The sequence below is a fragment of the Cetorhinus maximus genome, chromosome 5 (assembly GCF_964194155.1).
Source record: "Cetorhinus maximus chromosome 5, sCetMax3.hap1.1, whole genome shotgun sequence".
Lineage (NCBI taxonomy): Eukaryota > Metazoa > Chordata > Chondrichthyes > Lamniformes > Cetorhinidae > Cetorhinus > Cetorhinus maximus.
Genome location: NC_135883.1, coordinates 2325713 through 2343789, shown reverse-complemented (window position 1 = coordinate 2343789; position 18077 = coordinate 2325713). Strand labels below are relative to the sequence as shown.

The window sequence follows — 18077 nt, the reverse complement described above, 5'->3', positions numbered from 1 at the left end:
TTGACAGATGGAGTCCAAGAGGTCAGGTGGCCTTTCCCCCTTGTCTGAAAATGCCTGAGGCTAGAAGTAGCTTGCTTGTACGGCCAGGATATTAAAACGTAAATGCCTTATTTGAAATTCCTTTGTTAGGATATTAAAAATGCAATAGCTCTCTCCTGCGGACCTGAAGCTACTCTTGTTTAGATGCTTATAGAAACTGTTATACGATAGCCACCCAGCCTGAGTGGCTGCAAACTGAAATTCCACAAAGATGGATGTGAAGAAAACCATTCTACCACAAGAAGTTGCTAATGGCCAAGTTTCAAATCCCATTGTATGCCCATGCTGACATTGTTAGGAGCCAATTATGTGGAAAATGGGAACACCGTTACCATGGTTGCATGACAGAACCTAACTTATGGTAAGGAACACCTTATTAACTCAGATCTTGAGCAGCTCAGGTTGGCCATTCTATTAGATAGAGACCACAGAGGGAAGAAATCTCACCCAGCAAAAGAAAAGACCCTGCGTAGAACCCTAATAGGCAGAGAATGTGGAGCCATCCTTTTCCCTATTGATTTGCAAAAACCAAGCCCGAAAACTCCTGTGGCCAAGAATAAGCCACTGTGAATTCGTCGCCAGGAACTCCCAATCTCCCTTGTCTTCAGTGAACCAAAAGTGAGTCATCAGGCCTGCCATCGTGAGAACTAATGTGTCTGTGTGTTTGTCTTGTGTGAATGATTGGCTGTCGTTGTGATTACATTTCCGGCATTGAGGAATAAGCATTTATTCTTTCTTTTTATTTAAAACTTACAAGAAATCCTATTTTGTGTCTGTTCTTGAAAGTCACAGCACCTGAAGAGTTCGAACACTTCTTCCTTAAAACACATCTTGTTGCAGTTAGTCAAGTGGTGCAAAATGGAGGACCATCCTACCATCTCTGCCCTGTCCGTAATAGGACAAAGGGTTCGGTGGGGAGGAGGACCAATGTTACAGAGATAGGAAAGGACCAGGCCATGAAAGAATTTATTTAAGAAGATGGGAATTTTAAATTGGAGGCATTGGGGAACCAAGAGCCAGCATAGGTACAAAGACAATGTTGGTAAGTGGATGGGATTTGGCGCAAATTAGGATACGGTCTGCAGTGTTTTGGGTGATCTGAAGGTGGAGGATGGAAGGAGTCCTTTGGAATAAAAGAAACTGAAGGTACCAAAAGAATAGGTGAGGGTTTCAACAGCAGATGGGCTGAGGGAAGGCACAATCAGGAGATATATTATGGTCGTGGGGGTATGTGGCCTTGGCGATGAAGAGATTATGGGGTCAGAAGCTCAGCTCAGGTCATTGTTGTGAGACAATAGCAGATGGGGCAGGGTGGGAGTGGTGGTAGGTGAGTGCAGGGTGGCACCAGTAGCTCAGAGTTTGTAATGGGGCCGAAGATGATGGCTTCAGTCTTCCCGGTGTTTAACTGAAGTATGAAAGCAAAATCATGCAGATGCTGGAAATCTGAAATAAAGTCAGAAAATGCTGGAAATGCTCAGCAAGTCAGGCAGCATCTGTGGAGAGAGAAGCAGATTCAGAATTGGTGACAGGTCACTGACCTGAAATGTTATCTCTGTTTCTTTCTCTCTCTCTCCACAGATGCTGCATGACCTTCTGAGTACTTCCAGCATTTTCTACCGTTAGTTAACTGGCGTAAATTGCTGCTCATCCCAGGTTGGATGTCAGACAAGCAACTTGACCATATCAAAGCAGCAGAAGAGTTGGGAGAGATGGCGGGGAGGTAGACTTGGTCGTTATCAACTTACACGTGAATGGTGTCACAAAGACTCAACTATCCCTTGAGTGAAAATAGTTCATTTTTTTCTTACTCCTTAACTTTGCAATTTTTAAAAGGGTAAATTTTTGTCTTCACCACGTGGGCAGTAATCTAGTGGTGTGGATGACCTGCCTGTTATAGGAGCCGCCCGATTTTCAATCCATTGAAACTACTGCCCTCACAGTGAAGATGAACATCCACACTGTGTTGTCAGGTATTTAACACTTTGCTACAGCTAATAATTTGCTCAATTTGTTTTATAGTAAGCAGATTATCTTGGCAAACATAGCCTAATGGAACACTGTTCCTTCCATAAAAGAAAGGAAAGCTTAAACACACAAGTTACGCAATTACATTTAGTCTTGTAACATTTCCCAAAAGATGTATACTTAGTTAGACTCACAAATAAACACCCTTTTCAGGTAACAGTCCCTATAGATTCTTAATCTATAAAACATCCATCAATATTACCGCAAGGCTAGGTTGCTATAAGGGAGGTATTTCACAAACTTCTCTCTCCCTCTCACATGACAATGGGAATGCAAAGCTTGTAACAAAAACTTGTTTTCTGGAACAACCAAATATTTCTCTGGGGTGGCTAGAGGCTGCTTTTTCACAGGTCTGTTTTCACATAGCCCACTCTTCAAGATCTCACATGGTCACTCCCATACAGCTTTCAATTTTTCCTTAGATATGTTTTTCCTCTTTCGTCTTTAAACCCATTGCTCTCACACCCCTTTGAAAATCAAACCCTTCCAAATATAAGATCCTTCATGTTTCCATCTTGTCTTTGCTTTTGGGTCAGTAAAAAAAAATGAGATCCCTACTAATTGTTTAGCTATGAACTCCTGCAATATGCAAACATTTTCCTTTGAAATTCAAACAACTTCCAAACCGATCTAAAAATGCAAATGTTAGCTCTAACCTATTTATTTGTACCCCACCATTTAACACCTTTAACCTTTGCTGATTTAAACCTTGCAGTCTGACTGTCTTCTGTCTAATTAAATTAGTCTCTCTGTCACACACACACTCACACAGCCTACACACAGCCTTCTTTACAGAATAGCACAATATTACCCCAAAATATTTAAAAAATAACATCCATTCTCACAACGTGCAAGCCTTTCCCCTCCCCCACCTCCATGGGTCTCTGTGCAACAGATCGCACTTGTGCCACACTAACACAACGCCCCCCACCCCTCGTATTCCGGAGTCTGCGTGCATCCCCTCCCTTTCGAACAGTTCATTCCCCATCCAGCCCCATCTGTGTCTGCCTTCTAGTCCTCCATGTAGGTCTCTAGCTTCCGCACCCTCAGTCTCCCCCTCTGTCTGCCATCATCCCCCCACCCCCAATTAACACTACCATAGCCCATTGACCCCCCATGTCTCCATCATCCTTCCCTCCATACCCTAACCAACCCTGGTTGCAGTGCTGATCTCTGTTTCAGAGTGCAGCCCTGCCTGAGACCCACAGAACACACCCTCCCAGAGGACGGTGGAAAAGGGTGAACAGACCAAACCTACACTCCCACCAGGGTGGTGTAACACTGGCATTGATGTGAAGCCGGAGGTTGCAGGTAGGCTTTGAATTGCCTCGAAGTCACGAGCAAAGTGAGGGTGGACAGCTGCACACCATTTATATCCTGATTTGGACTGGTCTAACTTCCTGCTGGTGTGACACGTAATTGGGAGGGGGAATGCATTCTGGCAAGTAGCATTTTTAATGAGTGTTCATGACATGGTAATGCTTGCAAATGATATTACCGACATGGATCAGCGGGAAAACCGACCTGCCGTCAGCCTGCACGGAAGTTCCTCATTGATTTCCCGGAGGTGGAATTCAGATTTTTGGCCTTTCTCTGAATTTTCTGCTCCCACCCACCATGAAACCCGCCACTGGCAGGACTGGAAAATTCTGCCCTCCGAGTCTGAATTGGATCCAAGCTCCAGTTTTAGAGGTGAAAGTCAGTATTATAACCCACTGAACGATCCAGCTCTTCATCTATAGGCCGATAGGTGGGCTACTCCTCTTATACCCAACACATGGCACATAATGGGTCCGGGCTTTGGAAAACTTGGTGCCTCCTGCGGGTCCTATGAAATGTTGAGTGATGTAGCAATGAGCCCTATGATAGAAAGAGGAAATGCGCTTTGTGTAGTACATTGTACAATTAACAGAATTACACTCAGTTCTAATTTATTGGAATTGACCTGTGCTCTAATAGCATATATATACACCACCAGAAGTAATCTTGGGCATCAGTAAATCCAGAAGGAAAATCCTTTTCCTGCGTTTCACATTGTACAGCTGTGCGGGGAAAAAAAACCTACTGTAACTGTTAAGAGTTTCTGGTCCAAGCTTGTCTTACTTTGCACTTTGCAAACTGCTGGGACAAGAGGCAGTTATTCCCTTATTGTCACAATTGGCATCAAGGTCATTTCTCCTTACTAGAGCTTAAAGCAAACAGTTACACAATAAAAGTTTAATTATAGTTGGCACATTTGTCCCCCTTATCCCTAGACAGCCTGTCCCTCAGTGCCTGCAGCCGTTTCCTCAGGCCAAGTCTATGGATATAGAGACTCGGTTTCCTTCAAAGTGTGGGAACCTCGACTGTCAGGTCACCCAGCTGTACCAGCAAACTGCTTTCTCATATTTGTCACAAGTGTCTAACTGGCTCTATAATAAAACTGTAATGAACAATAAACCAGACTGTGTCTCAGGGGTAAGCTGAGAGAATACAAATATTGTGCTCACCTGCCTGCCCCCTTCCTATTCACACAAATCCTCCAATACATTGTAAATGGAATTCCCTCTCTCAGTATAGAAATAACTTCCGTAAGGACAATATCACAACAATTATTGACTTATTCCTTTGGAAATAAGTATTGGCACACAGGAAAGACATGTTCTTTTGAAGCCCAAAAGCAGCATTTATATACTTCATTAATAAATAAAGGTTGACAGGTCATTCATTTCAGCTGAGAAAAATATTAACCTCTGAAGGCAACTTTTCTTTTGTCTCTCCTGCCCATAATATTATTGATATTGTCCCTGTTGCAGTGGTAATCTAAAAGCACAGATTCTGAATATGTTGGTTTACTTTCATTCATTCCTTTTACATCAGATGAAATTTAATGCCCCCCCCTTCCTCCTTTGGAGGTGAGTTTGGAGGCAAGTTTGATTGGGTGGGAGAGTCCGGGGTGAAGATCCCACTGCTGCCCTGACTCCCCCGATCAAACTTTGAGTGGGAAGGATGGAGAATGGCCAATTAAACGAAGCTTTAGGTAGGGGGTGTGTTGGCAGTCCAGTTGGGGGGGTATCGGGGATGTGGGGGGAGACCCATGGGGTTGGTCTGGGTGTTTGCAATGGTTACCTAGAAGTTAGAAGAGATTTTAATTTTTCTAACTTTTTCTGAGTAACTATTGGTGTAACCCTGGCAGAACCATCCGACATTTGCGATTTGAACCTTATTTTCGGCAATTGTCCAGAGGAAGTGTGCACTTCTGGGCAATCGCCGTGCAAACTCTTACCTGGGAACTTCCAAGAGAGATTCGTCAGCCCATCTTTCCCCATCACTCACCTTGGGGAAGAGCAGTCGGAGAGCTGGACCTGCAGGAGATACACAGAGCGGGGAGAGAATAAATACAGCCTGGGGGGGTTTCGGCCTACATCACTCACCTTGGGGAAGGGCAGTCGGAGAGCTGGACCTGCAGGAGATACACAGAGCGGGGAGAGAATAAATACAGCCTGGGGGGGTTTCGGCCTACATCACTCACCTTGGGGAAGAGCAGTCGGAGAGCTGGACCTGCAGGAGATACACAGAGCGGGGAGAGAATAAATACAGCCTGGGGGGGTTTCGGCCTACATCACTCACCTTGGGGAAGGGCAGTCGGAGAGCTGGACCTGCAGGAGATACACAGAGCGGGGAGAGAATAAATACAGCCTGGGGGGGTTTCGGCCTACATCACTCACCTTGGGGAAGGGCAGTCGGAGAGCTGGACCTGCAGGAGATACACAGAGCGGGGAGAGAATAAATACAGCCTGGGGGGGTTTCGGCCTACATCACTCACCTTGGGGGAGGGCAGTCGGAGAGCTGGACCTGTTAGCTGCTCGGAACCGGCCCGCGCTGAGTCCAAAAAGAGATTGAAAAAAAAACACATTGTGACATCACAGGAAAGAAGCAATTTGACTGGTTGGGGAAGAAGCTAGCTCTTTGCTGAGTACCTGGTCAGTAAGTAAGTGTTTAAAGTTTATTCTATTCAAGAGGTTTAGAATAAAGAAGGAACCATACTTTTGGTAAGGTTTATTTAGTAGGTCCAATTAAAATAATTTTTTGCTTGGCTTATCCCCTGAACAGCAAGAGTTCAGTGGATAAAACAGCGAGAGCTCAGGTGTGGTAATTATGGTTTTATGTAATGTGTAGTATACCTTTAAGAGGGATGTTAGAAAGGAAATCACATGATCTTATGTAACCAATAGAGGAGTAGCATGGGCTACCACTGTAGCCAGCAGTCTGAGTTAGTCGTCAGAAGTATGGAGACAGCGTTTGAGTTGAAAGCACACAAGTGTAGCTGCTGAATACCTTTGTAAATAAACAGAATGTGTTCCACCTAAGAACTGTCTGCTGATCAACTCTGTCTATTGTATCAAATCGGCCATCACAAAACAAGTGGGATGTTTGTTTTGGGACCCAAATCCCTAAGTCCCAACAAACTGGTGACCAGGATCCAACATCAGGAGATAAAACAGCGAGAGTTCAGGGGATAAAACAGCGAGAGTTCAGGAGATAAAACAGCGAGAGTTCAGGGGATAAAACAGCGAGAGTTCAGGGGATAAAACAGCGAGAGTTCAGGGGATAAAACAGCGAGAGTTCAGGGGATAAAACAGCGAGAGCTCAGGGGATAAAACATCGAGAGTTCAGGGGATAAAACAACAGGCATTCAGGGGATAAAACAGCGAGAGTTCAGGGGATAAAACAGTGAGAGTTCAGGGGATAAAACAACAGGCATTCAGGGGATAAAACAGCGAGAGTTCAGGGGATAAAACAGCGAGAGTTCAGGGGATAAAACAATGGGAGTTCAGGGGATAAAACAGTGAGAGTTCAGGGGATAAAACAGTGAGAGTTCAGGGGATAAAACAATGCGAATGGAAAGACGGTCAGGAGATTGAAAACAGTATGGGTACAGAAATGTAAATTTCTAAACCAGCACAGGGAAAGTAAGAATTTATAGGTACAGGAGAGGGAGCTGATTTGTGAGTAAGGGAGAAAAATTTCTACTTTCTACTAATCTCCAGTTTAGAGTTAATAGTACAAGAGTAAGGCTAAAGTAAGTTAAAGTAGGTAAAAGTAACTAAAGTTTAAGTAAAAAAGTGATTTAAAAGTTTAAGGTATGGCAGAACAGCTCAGCCAAGCAGAATGCCCATCCTGTGGCATGTGGGAGTCATGGGCACTTCTTGTGACCCAGACAAGCCCCACGTGCAGGAAGTGTCACTGGCTGCACCAGCTTGAGCTCCGTGTTTCAGAGCTTGAGCAGCGGCTGGAGTCACTGAGGTACACCCGTGAGGCAGAGAACTACATGGATAGCACGTTCAGAGAGGTCACACCGCAAGTTAGGGGCAAGCAGGCAGATAGGGAATATGTGACAACCAGGTAGTCCAAGAGAAACAGGCAGTTAGTGCAGGAATCCCCAAAGGCCCAGCTCACGAACTGGTTTTCCATCCTGGTTATCGGGGAGGGTGATGGATCCTTAGAGGAGTGCAGCAAGAGCCAAGCCCGTGGCACCAAGGGTGGCCCAGCTGTACAGGAGGGGAGGAAGAAGAGCAGAAGGGCAGCACTGATAGGGGATTCTTTAGTTAGGGGAGCAGACAGGCATTTCTGCAGCCGTCAACATGACTCCAGGATGGTTTGTTGCCTCCCTGGTTCTAGGGTCAAGGATGGCACAGAACGGCTGCAGGACATTCTTGAGTGGGAGGGTGAACAGCCAGAGGTCATGGTCCACATTGGAACTAACGTCATAGGTAGGAAGGAGGATGTGGCCCTGCAATCGGAATTTAGGGAGCTAGGTATAAAATTAGCAAACAGGACCTCTCAAGTAGTGATCTCTGGATTACTCCCAGTGCCACATGCAAGTAAATACAGAAACAGGAAGATAAGACAGATGAATACCTGGCTGGAAAGATGGTGCAGGAGGGAGAGCTTTAGATTCCTGGGACATTGGGACTGGCTCTGGGGGAGATGGCACCTGTACAAGCTGGAAGGGTTGCACCTGAACAGAGCTGGGACTGAGTTCCTTGTGGGTTGTTTTGAGAGTGCTGTTGGGGGTGGTTTAAACTAACTCAGCAGGGGTGTGGGAAGCAGGAGGGGAGATTAGAAAGGAACACCAGGGTGCACGGAATGCTGGGAAAGGCAGATAACACTAAACTAGAGAATAGTAAGTTAATAGAGTCGGAGTAAGGGAGCAAGTAACGAAGTCTAAATCAGGGTTACACTGCATGTAAGTGAATGCAGGGAGTATAGTTAATAAAATTGGGGAGTTACAGACACAGATTGCCTTGTGGGATTATGATGTTGTGGTGATAATGGAGGCCTGGCTTAAGGAAGGAAAGATCTGGGTGTTAAATATTCCTAGTTATCAAGGTGTTCAGGAAAGATAGGAAAGGGAAAAATGGAGGAGGGGCGGTGTTTTTGGTTAAGGAGAGTATTGCACTACTGGAGAAAGAGGATGTGTCAGAGGATTCAAGGACAAAATCGATTTGGCTAGACAGGGATAGTGGTAATGTAAGGGGCAGTGAGGGTCAAGTATTCCTAGATTGTGTTCAGGAGAATTTCCTACAGCAGTATGTGTCCAGTCCAACAAGAAAGGAGGCACTGATAGACCTGGTTCTTGGGAATGAGGTGGGCCAAGTAGATCAAGTGACAGTGGGGGAATATTTAGGGGACAGTGATCATTGTATCATAAGGTTTAGGATGACGATGGAAAATTATTTGGTCAATCCAGAGTAAGAATAATCAACTGGCGGAGAGAGGACTTCAATGGAGCAAGAACGGAGCTGGGCCGAATAGACTGGAACCAAAGGTTGGCGGGAATAACAGTAGCTGAACAATGGGCTACCTTCAAAGAGGAGATGGTTTGGGCACAGTCAAGGTATGTTCCCTCAAAAGGGAAGGATAGAACATACAAATCCAGAGCTCCCTGGATGACAAAGGAGATAGAAATTAAGTTAAAGAAAAAGTGTGCTTACGCCAGATGTCAGGCAGCAAATACAATTGGGAACCAAGCTGAATACAGAAGGTTCAGAAGGGATGTGAAAAAGCAAATATGAGAAGCAAAGAGGGATGATGAAAAAAGATTGGCAGCAAACACAAAAGAAAATTCCAAAGTATTCTATAAGCACATCAATAATAAAAGGGTGGTAAAAGGAGGAGTAGGGCTAATTAGGGACCAAAAAGAAGATTTGCAGAGGCAAGAGGCATGGCTGAGGTGTTAAATGAATACTTTGCATCTGTCTTTACCTACGAGACAGATGCTACCCAGGCCATGGTGACAGAGGAGGAAACTCAGTCACTAGAAGGGTTTAAAATTGATAAGGAGGAGGTATTAGGTAAGCTGATAAGGCGCTGGGACCAGATGAGATGCATTCAAGAATAATGAAGGAAGTGAGAGTGGAAATTGCAAAGGCACTGGCAATAATCTTTCAATGTTCCCTGATTCGGGGGATGTGCCGGTGGACTGGAGAATTGCAAACATTAATTCCATGTTCAAAAAAGGTTGGAAAGATCTGTCCTGACCAGTCAGTTTAATTTCGGTGGTGGGGAAATTTCTAGATCTGTATAGAATTAATAGTTACATGGAAAAACATGGATTGATTTGGAAGAGTCAGCATGGATTTGTTAAAGGAAAATTGTGTCTCACTAAATTGCTGGAGTTTTTTGAAGAGGTAACAGAGATGGTTGATGAGGGCAAGGCCATTGATGTGGTGTATGTGGACTTCCAAAAGGCATTCGATACGGTGACAAACAACAGATTTGTGAGTAAAGTCATCGGTCATGGAATAAAAAGGACAGTAACAACATGAATACAAAATTAGCTGAGGGATGGGAAACAGAGACTAATGGTGAATCAGTATTTTTCGGGCTGGAAGAATGTTTGTAGTGGAGTTCCCGAAGGGTTGGTATTGGGCCCTTGCTTTTCTTGATATATATATAAATGATCTAGATCTTAGTATGCAGGGGACAATTTCAAAGTTTGCAGATGATACAAAACTTGGGAGAATTGTAAACTGTGAGGAAGACAGTTTGGAACTTCAAAGGGACATTGACACATTGGTGGAGTGGGCAGATAGGTGGCAGATGAAGTTCACTGCAGAGAAGTGTCAAATGATACACTTTGGTATAAAGACATGGAGAGACAGTAAAGACCTGGGTGTATATGTCCATAAGTAATTAAAGGTGGCAGGACAGGTGGAGAGAGCTGCTTCTAAAGCATACAGTATTCTAGGCTTCACTAATATGGGCATAGAGTATAAGAGCAGGGAGGTTATGATGAACTTATATAAGACACTGGCTAGACCTCAGCTGTTGTATTATATACAGTTCTGGGCGCCACACTATAGGAAAGATGTGAATGCATTGGAGAGAGTGCAGAAGAGGCTTATGAGAATGGTTGGAGAAGTTGTGGCTGTTCTCCTTGGAGAGAAGGCTGAGACGAGACTTGATAGAAGTTTTCAAAATCATGAGGGGCCTGGAGAGAGTAGTTCGGGAGAAGCTGTACCCGATCGAGAACCGGAGGGTACAGTTTTAGTGTTTTGTAAAAGAAGCAAATGTGATCTGAGAAAAAACTTTTTCACACAGTGAGTAGTTAGGGTTTGGAGTGCGCTGTCTGGAAGTGTGGTGGAGGCAGGTTCAATTGATGCATTCAAGGGGGCATTGGATAATTATTTAAATAAAAACAATGTGCAGGGTTACAGGGAAAAGACAGGAGATTGGTACTAAGTTAAAATGCTCAGAGAGCTGGGTCAGACACGATGGGCCGAATGGCCTCCTTCTACATCGTAACAATTCTGTGATCTTTGGGGTCACCTCCAAATCCGACACTGGGGAGCTCAGAGGTTATGGCTGTTTGTGTTTGTCTGTGGGCGGGGGTGGGGAATGGGGTAGAATTTTAACGGAGGTGTAAAGCCACTTCTGTGCATGTTCCAGGTATTTGTCTATCCAAAGGTTATCAAACAACTGGACACATCATCCCTGAGGAGCAAGGGTAATTAGGGTTGGGCAATAAACGCTGCTTTTGCTAACAATGCTCACATCTTGTGAATGAATAAAAAAGAGTAACTGACCGTACTAATTGTTAACAGTAGGAAGGATAGATGAATAAGCAGGAGAACTAGGACTGAGGCCTGCTGGATGCCCCTGTTTGATAATGTCTATTGTCCAAAAACTGCCATCAGAAGGTCCCTATTGCTTAGAATGTTACTCTTCACCACAGAACAAAGATGACACTTAACTTCATCACCTCCATGAGTTTTCCTCTGATCTAAACAGGCCTGGGCACAGGATCCAGCACCCACTCCTTCTGATCATCCTTCCTAATAGGTACCCAAAAACAGCTGGAGGAGCAAATTCAGATGGAAAGCCCTTTTATGTCCCTCCAGCCTCAACTAAATGGGAAACCAGAGAAATCCCAGAAGAAGTTAAACCAAACAGAGATCCAATTACACGGTTTTCACGTCACTTTTCCCCTCTGCTTTGCACCCAGGAGCTGAGCATTCCCGGGTTGCGAAGCAAGGTTGGCCCCGGTTGTGTGACATGTACTATTCAACATTGCACAACATTACTTAAAGTGAATGACTATACACCTGTAACAAAGAAACACATTCTAAAAAGATCAAGCTCCTTCGTTTCAGGAGAGTAGTGAAACATTTGTATTGTATTTCTAAAAACAAAAAACTGCGGATGTTGGAAATCCAAAACAAAAAATAAAAAATACCTGGAAAAACTCAGCAGGTCTGGTAGCATCGGCGGAGAAGAAAAGAGTTGACGTTTCAAGTCATCTTCCGACTAGGCACTTTACAGCCTTCCGGATTGAATATTGAGTTCAACAACTTTTAGATCTTAAACTCCCTCCTCCATCCCCACCCCCTTTCCGTTTCTTCCCCTCCTTTTTGTTTTTTCCAATAATTTATATAAATTTTTCTTTTCCCACCTATTTACATTATTTTTAATGTATTTCACCGATCATTTATCTATACCTTTTATGCCCTTTTACTCTTATTTCACCCCACCCCCACTAGAGCTATCTGTACCTTGTTTGTCCTGCTCTCCATTCTTAATTAGCACATTCTTTTAGATAATATCACCACCTTCAACACCTCTTTGTTCTTTTGTCTGTGACATCTTTTAGTTATCTCCTTCTATCACTGGCTGCTTGTCCCAACAACCACCCCCCCCTTCTCTCTCTCCCCCCCCACCCCTGCTTAAACCAGCTTATATTTCACCCCTTTCCTATTTTTACTTAGTTCTGTTGAAGGGTCATGAGGACTCGAAACGTCAACTGTACTCTTCTCCGCCGATGCTGCCAGACCTGCTGAGTTTTTCCAGGTATTTTTTATTTTTTGTATTGTATTTCTCCCTGATTACTCAAACCTGTAACTTAGCCCAATATTTTATTGCTGATCAGCAGGTAGAAGAAGCCTAATTAATGTAAACTGATGTCCTTTTACATTCATTGGCACACTGATTGCCTTTTCACACAGACCTGAGCTGGGAAGACGCAGAGCTTTCATGCCAGGTGAAAGCAGCTCAGCAGCTATAGGGAGGGCCCTGCCTCTGTGCTGTCACACTGCTTTTCCAATAGCCAGTGGCTCTCGTAGCTTGATTTCGGGACTCTTAAATATAGCGTTCCTCTGAGATTTCCCTAGTTTCCTGTGTGGTTGAATCTGAGGGATATAATTGTGCTTTCTGCCTCATTTTCTCCACCAAAGTGACTGTTACCTATTAGGAGAGATGACCAGATGAAATAGATGTTAGACCTTGTGTCCAGCCCTGCGTAGATTGGAGAATCTGAGAGACCCAGGTAGCAAGTTTGTGGAGACAATAGGGGAATATGTAACCTTAGTTCTGGAAAAAGCAGCAACATTCAAATGGTCTTAAATAAGCTTTTGTGCCTGTTACCTGACATAAACCACATGTGCCTTGCCAGTGATTGCTGGCTGTTCAACCAAAGGAGGCATCACCACACTTTCCAGCAGGGGTTGCTGGCATTCCCTTTCCAATCGCAGGGAGGGGTGGGAGGGGGAATGAAGGTATTCAATTGTAGTACCTGAAATGTCACACTGACTGAGATCAGCTAATTCAGCATAGATAAAAGATTGAATCTTAGACCTTTGTGATCTATATCACCCTGCAATCTTGCTGAGCCATTGGGGGAATTCATCAGAACACTTATACTGAAATCATCTATTGGACCCATTTGTTGACTTTTTTATACTTCTCTAAGAAAACATATCGATCTATTTAGATTTATTGTTCTAGCCTCTAATCAAAGAAACAGAAAACATTTAATCATTTCATCATTCTCATCTTTATACCTCCAGGTATGTTTGAAATACGGGTAGAGAACCATAAAAAATTTGAAGATGTGACCTATAAACATGGACATGGCTGAGATATGTATCAAACTATTACTAAAGGGTAGTTTATAATTTTTGTGTTGCAGACAATGTGATTTATTTCAGAATGACATTTAATATGCTATATTTTTAAAAAATCAGATCTGTCACTTACCTGTGTCCAATCTGGTGTCGGCTTTAGGTGGCAGCCTGTGCATGGTCTTCTGAACTGAATCAGTGCCACAGAGTGTTAGTTTTAATCAACCTTCTCGCTAGAGCATCCAAACTGATAAATTGGTGATTGATTGTTTAAATTTCTATTGCTGCATTCCTTACTGGATTTCAATTTTTGTTTGTCCTCATTTCTATTACATTTTATCAGCTTACCTTATTTAATTATCTCTACATCTTTGTCTCACTTATCACCGTTCCGTGCACTTAACTTTCTTTGTGCCACTGCTTATTCCACAGCAGTACTTGAACGGAGGAGGTTTATAAACCAGGGCCAAGTCAATTGAGCTGAGAGGCAGAGGGATAATTAAAGTCAGTTACACACGTCAGAAACCAGCTGCAGGTCCTTGGAACCTATTATCTGGATTTCTACAATGGCTCCATTACATTCAGAGCACAATTGTGAGAGACTTGTAATCTTGATGGAGGAGAAGAAAAGGCCATGGTTTAATTAGAAGCAAAGGAGTTTCTACATTAGGGAGGGGCCTTTATGGCGCTATCACATGGGTGTGTTGATTAAAGCCAAGTTGCCATCATAAATTGGCATGCAAGAGCAGACATGCTGATTGTAGAGGCTAAGACTGACAGCATCATCATGGTATTTGTAGAAACCAGTCATAAACTGTTAGAGAGGGTGGCAAGAGAATGTCAGTCAACCACATTTTATCTAATAACAACATTTCTGGATAGAATAATTTCAATAAAATCTTACTTTGTAAGCTGCCAATGCCTTTCTTTATATTTAAAAAAAAAGAATCAATGACAGCATATTTCTATTTCAGCTCTGAGCTGAGGTTTGAGTGCATATTCCAAGTCTAGCACTTCCAATATCATTTAACAAATGCAAAAACAGAAAATGCTGGAAAAACTCAGCAGGTCTAACAGCGTCTGCGGAGAGAAAAACAGAGTTAACGTTTCAAGTCCGTATGACTCTTCTTCAGAGCTAAAGAGAAGCAAAAATGTGATGAAATTTATACTGTTTAAGGGGAGTGGAGCAGGTGAAGCTGGATAGAAGGTCAGCAATAGGTGGGGGCAAAAGAGAGATTGACAAAGATGTCATGAACAAAAGGACAAAGTGGGTGTTAATGGTAGTGGTAAGGGCTAAAGAAGGTGCTGATAGTGGTATTAAGATAAGAAAGCAAAATGTAATAATAGCAGGACAAAGGTAAGCACTCTGGAATGAACAAGTGACAGATGACTCGTGTGGGGGTGGGGTGGGGGAAGGGGATGGTGGTGGGGAAAAATGATTGAAAATAAGATAAAAGGTGGGGATAAAACAATGAATAAAAATGAAAACAAATAAAAATAAAAATAAGTGGATAAAAAATAAAAATGATGATTGAAAAAGGGATATAAAGGGGGTGAGGATAGCAGACCTTGACCTCTCCCTCCAGCAGCACTGATTCACCCTATCTCAAAGTTGTCCTTGTCCCCATTTCATTTTATTCTTCGCCTCACCCGATACCTTAACAAGAAACTTTGTCTCTTCCTTTCAGGTGCTAAGGAACGCAAGATCCAACAACTCATTGATCCCACCGCCCATCCAGGACCCTCCACCCCTTCCTGTCCCTCTGACCCCATCCCTTCTTCCAATCCCAGCCCCAGCCGTGCATTCGCCATACCCCCTGACCTTCCCCTCTCCGATGCTGAATGTTCAGTGCTCAGCAAAGGACTCAGTTTCATACCCTTACGTCCTCACCTCAATGGATTTCGGGCTCGGCACGATGCTGAACTCCTTCGTCTCTGTGCTCACTTCTTTGGGCAGGAGTCCTCTCCCTGTTCCACGGATCCTTTCACCCACACCCAGTATTCTCCCTCCACCTGGACCCCTCCCTCTGACCTCTTACCTGCCCTTGATCTTTCCATTGAGAACTGTCGGCGCGACATCGGCCATCTCAATTTTTCTGCTCCTCTCACCCACTCTAACCTATCTCTCTCTGAACTTGCTGCAGTCCATTCTCTCAGGTCCAACCCTGACTTTGTTATCAAACCTGTGGACAAGGGTGGTGCTGTTGCTGTCTGGCATACTGACCTCTACCTCGCAGAGGCTGAGTGCCAACTATCAGACACTTCCTCCTACCTCCCCCTGGACCATGACCCCACCACTGAACATCAAGCCATTGTTTCCAGGACTGTCACTGACCTTCATTCAGTATTGACTAGGATGATATTTTCTGAACCAAATCCATGACACAGCATGAGAGCACAGCAAAGGGGCCAGAGGATGGAGATGTAGGTGTACAGCACAGTGAGGCAACATTAGCAGCCTCTTTTTTAACAGTTGCACATATAGAATATGAATGCAAAACAAACGTGTAAATAATTACTGCAGATGCGACACCACGCTACTGAAGTGCATTCAAGCACTATTTATAAGTACAATTATACAATAACGCTGTTCAGGAATGACAGTTCCTTGAACACACTGCCTATAAGGCCTAGTCTGTGTTGCCTCAATTTTACAACAGAAAAACAGTCGGTAATAGTATTTGAACAGAATGTGCTGGAAGAGCGGCTTTACCTTTAACGGCACCTTTGTGTTATTTTATAGCTGTCCTGCCCCCACATGAGTTAGATTGTCTGACAGAAAGCATAATCAATGGCCTGGATTTTCACAGCTTCGAAGAGCCCCTCCATCGTTGTGAAAATGGCAGAGGCCAAAATCCAGAAGTCCTGCCTGTGAACTTGGCACCTGCCATTTTCAGGGGGGTGGGAATGGTGGTGGGTCAGGTTTTGCACACGCGCATTTTGCAAAGGCAGCTGCCCATATAAAAGAACAGCAGCTGATTTTTGATAGCCAGGAGTGGGAAGCATGATGTGTGCGGGTTAGTCCTGGTGGGAGCAGAACTAAATTTTGTGGAATCCTTTGGAGAAGAGGATAAACTTTTGGATATGGCCCCAGGACATCTTTCGGGGAGGTCAGGTGTCCTTTGGTAGTGGTTAAGCCGCCCTTTGGAGTTGTTAAAAGTGGGCCTGAATTTGCATTAAAAAATGCATAAATGCATTGGAACTGTCAAGAGAGCTGGCAAAAGGAACCATCAAAAGTGTCAAAAGTGTCAAAAGGAACTGTCAAACACAACTGTCAAGCTGTCAAGGCATTTAGAACCCCCCTTAAAATCTTTGAGAAAACTGTGTGGAGAGTTAAAAAAAACATTGCTTGCTATTTATTTCTATATATTGACATAAACCTAAGAGTTATTATTACTGGGTTAGAGCTGCATGATTGATTTTGCAAACTTCCATTATCACTGTGGGGTATGTGCCATTTCACTATTTGATTGACAGCTACAAGTAGTTATAGACTCTTTGATGTGGGACTATGAATCCCAATGCTCGTTTCTATAAGGTGTCAAGCACTTGAATGAAATGTTTGTTTTTATAAAGGATTAAGCACAAATAAAATGTTTGGTTTTCTAAGGGTTAATGTAGTTGAAGGAATGTAAATGTAGTGAATGGGTTTTTATGAATGGAAGTGTTTTTTTTAATAAAGGCTGCAATAGGCAATTAGAATTTTATTTTATTTCTTCTCAGCTTGGGCCCTGAAGTCTGCCCATGATGGAAACTGGATGAGGCAGCATGGAGGGTGAGAATGGCAAAAGGCAAAGGGCAGTGGGTGTGGTGCATGGGTTGGCACTAAGTTGGCAGAGGGGCTATAAAAGCTATGGAGGCTGGTAGGGGATATGAGGTGGCATGGCAGGTATGAGGGGCCATGGATAGCTAGAGGGGCATAGGTGACGTGGAGTGTATGAAGGTACGAAGGGCCATGGGAGTGGGTAGAGGGGCACAGGTTGGCATAGAGAGTGTTTGAGTGGGTGAGGGGGTGTGAGGTGTGAGGGCTGGAGGGCTGTTTTATGTTTTATTTATTCTCTTAATAACTTCCATCCAGACCCCCAACACCCTTTCCCCACCCCCCGGGCCGTAAATCTGGCCTTCTAGGGCACTTTCTCTCAGGTCGGGTTTATGGATCCTGACCTGGGAGCGAAAATTCAGGCCAATGTTTCTTTTCTGGCTTGTCCTAGATGTAGAAAATTCTTTTGAAGCTGTTGTTAATGCAGCAATTACGCTTTTCTGACACTATCATTTTCACTTTACGCTGACTCTCGAATCTTGCATGTATTCTATGTCATTCACCATTCAGTCAGCATTGTAGCTATGGTGACTGCAATAGTGCTGTACCATCTATGTAATAATAATAACAATAATAGAAATCTCTGGATATTTCTCTCTAATGTATTTAATATTATTAATTAGCCACTTAACATCATTTTCACCCAAAGCGACTTACACTAGGAACTCTTCAGTACTTCCCTTATACATTAGACATATTCCAACACAAGAAATTAAAGTTACAGTGTTCAGGGATGGATCGAATGAATTGGAGACTCTTCTGGGAAACACTGTTTATCTGCAAGCACATTACATCATCTGAAGACTGTGCCT

General features: G+C 43.6%; 1 long non-coding RNA gene across 1 annotated transcript; it reads right to left on the bottom strand.

Annotated features, from left to right (window-relative positions):
• Nucleotides 1-5329: 5329 nt before the first annotated feature.
• On the bottom strand, nt 5330-13732 carry LOC144680459 (uncharacterized). The gene is made up of 3 exons (XR_013576563.1): nt 13582-13732; nt 5899-5925; nt 5330-5408 (listed from the first exon to the last, which is right to left on the bottom strand). It is a non-coding gene; the product is annotated as an uncharacterized LOC144680459 (long non-coding RNA).
• Between the last annotated feature and the right edge of the window lie 4345 nt (nt 13733-18077).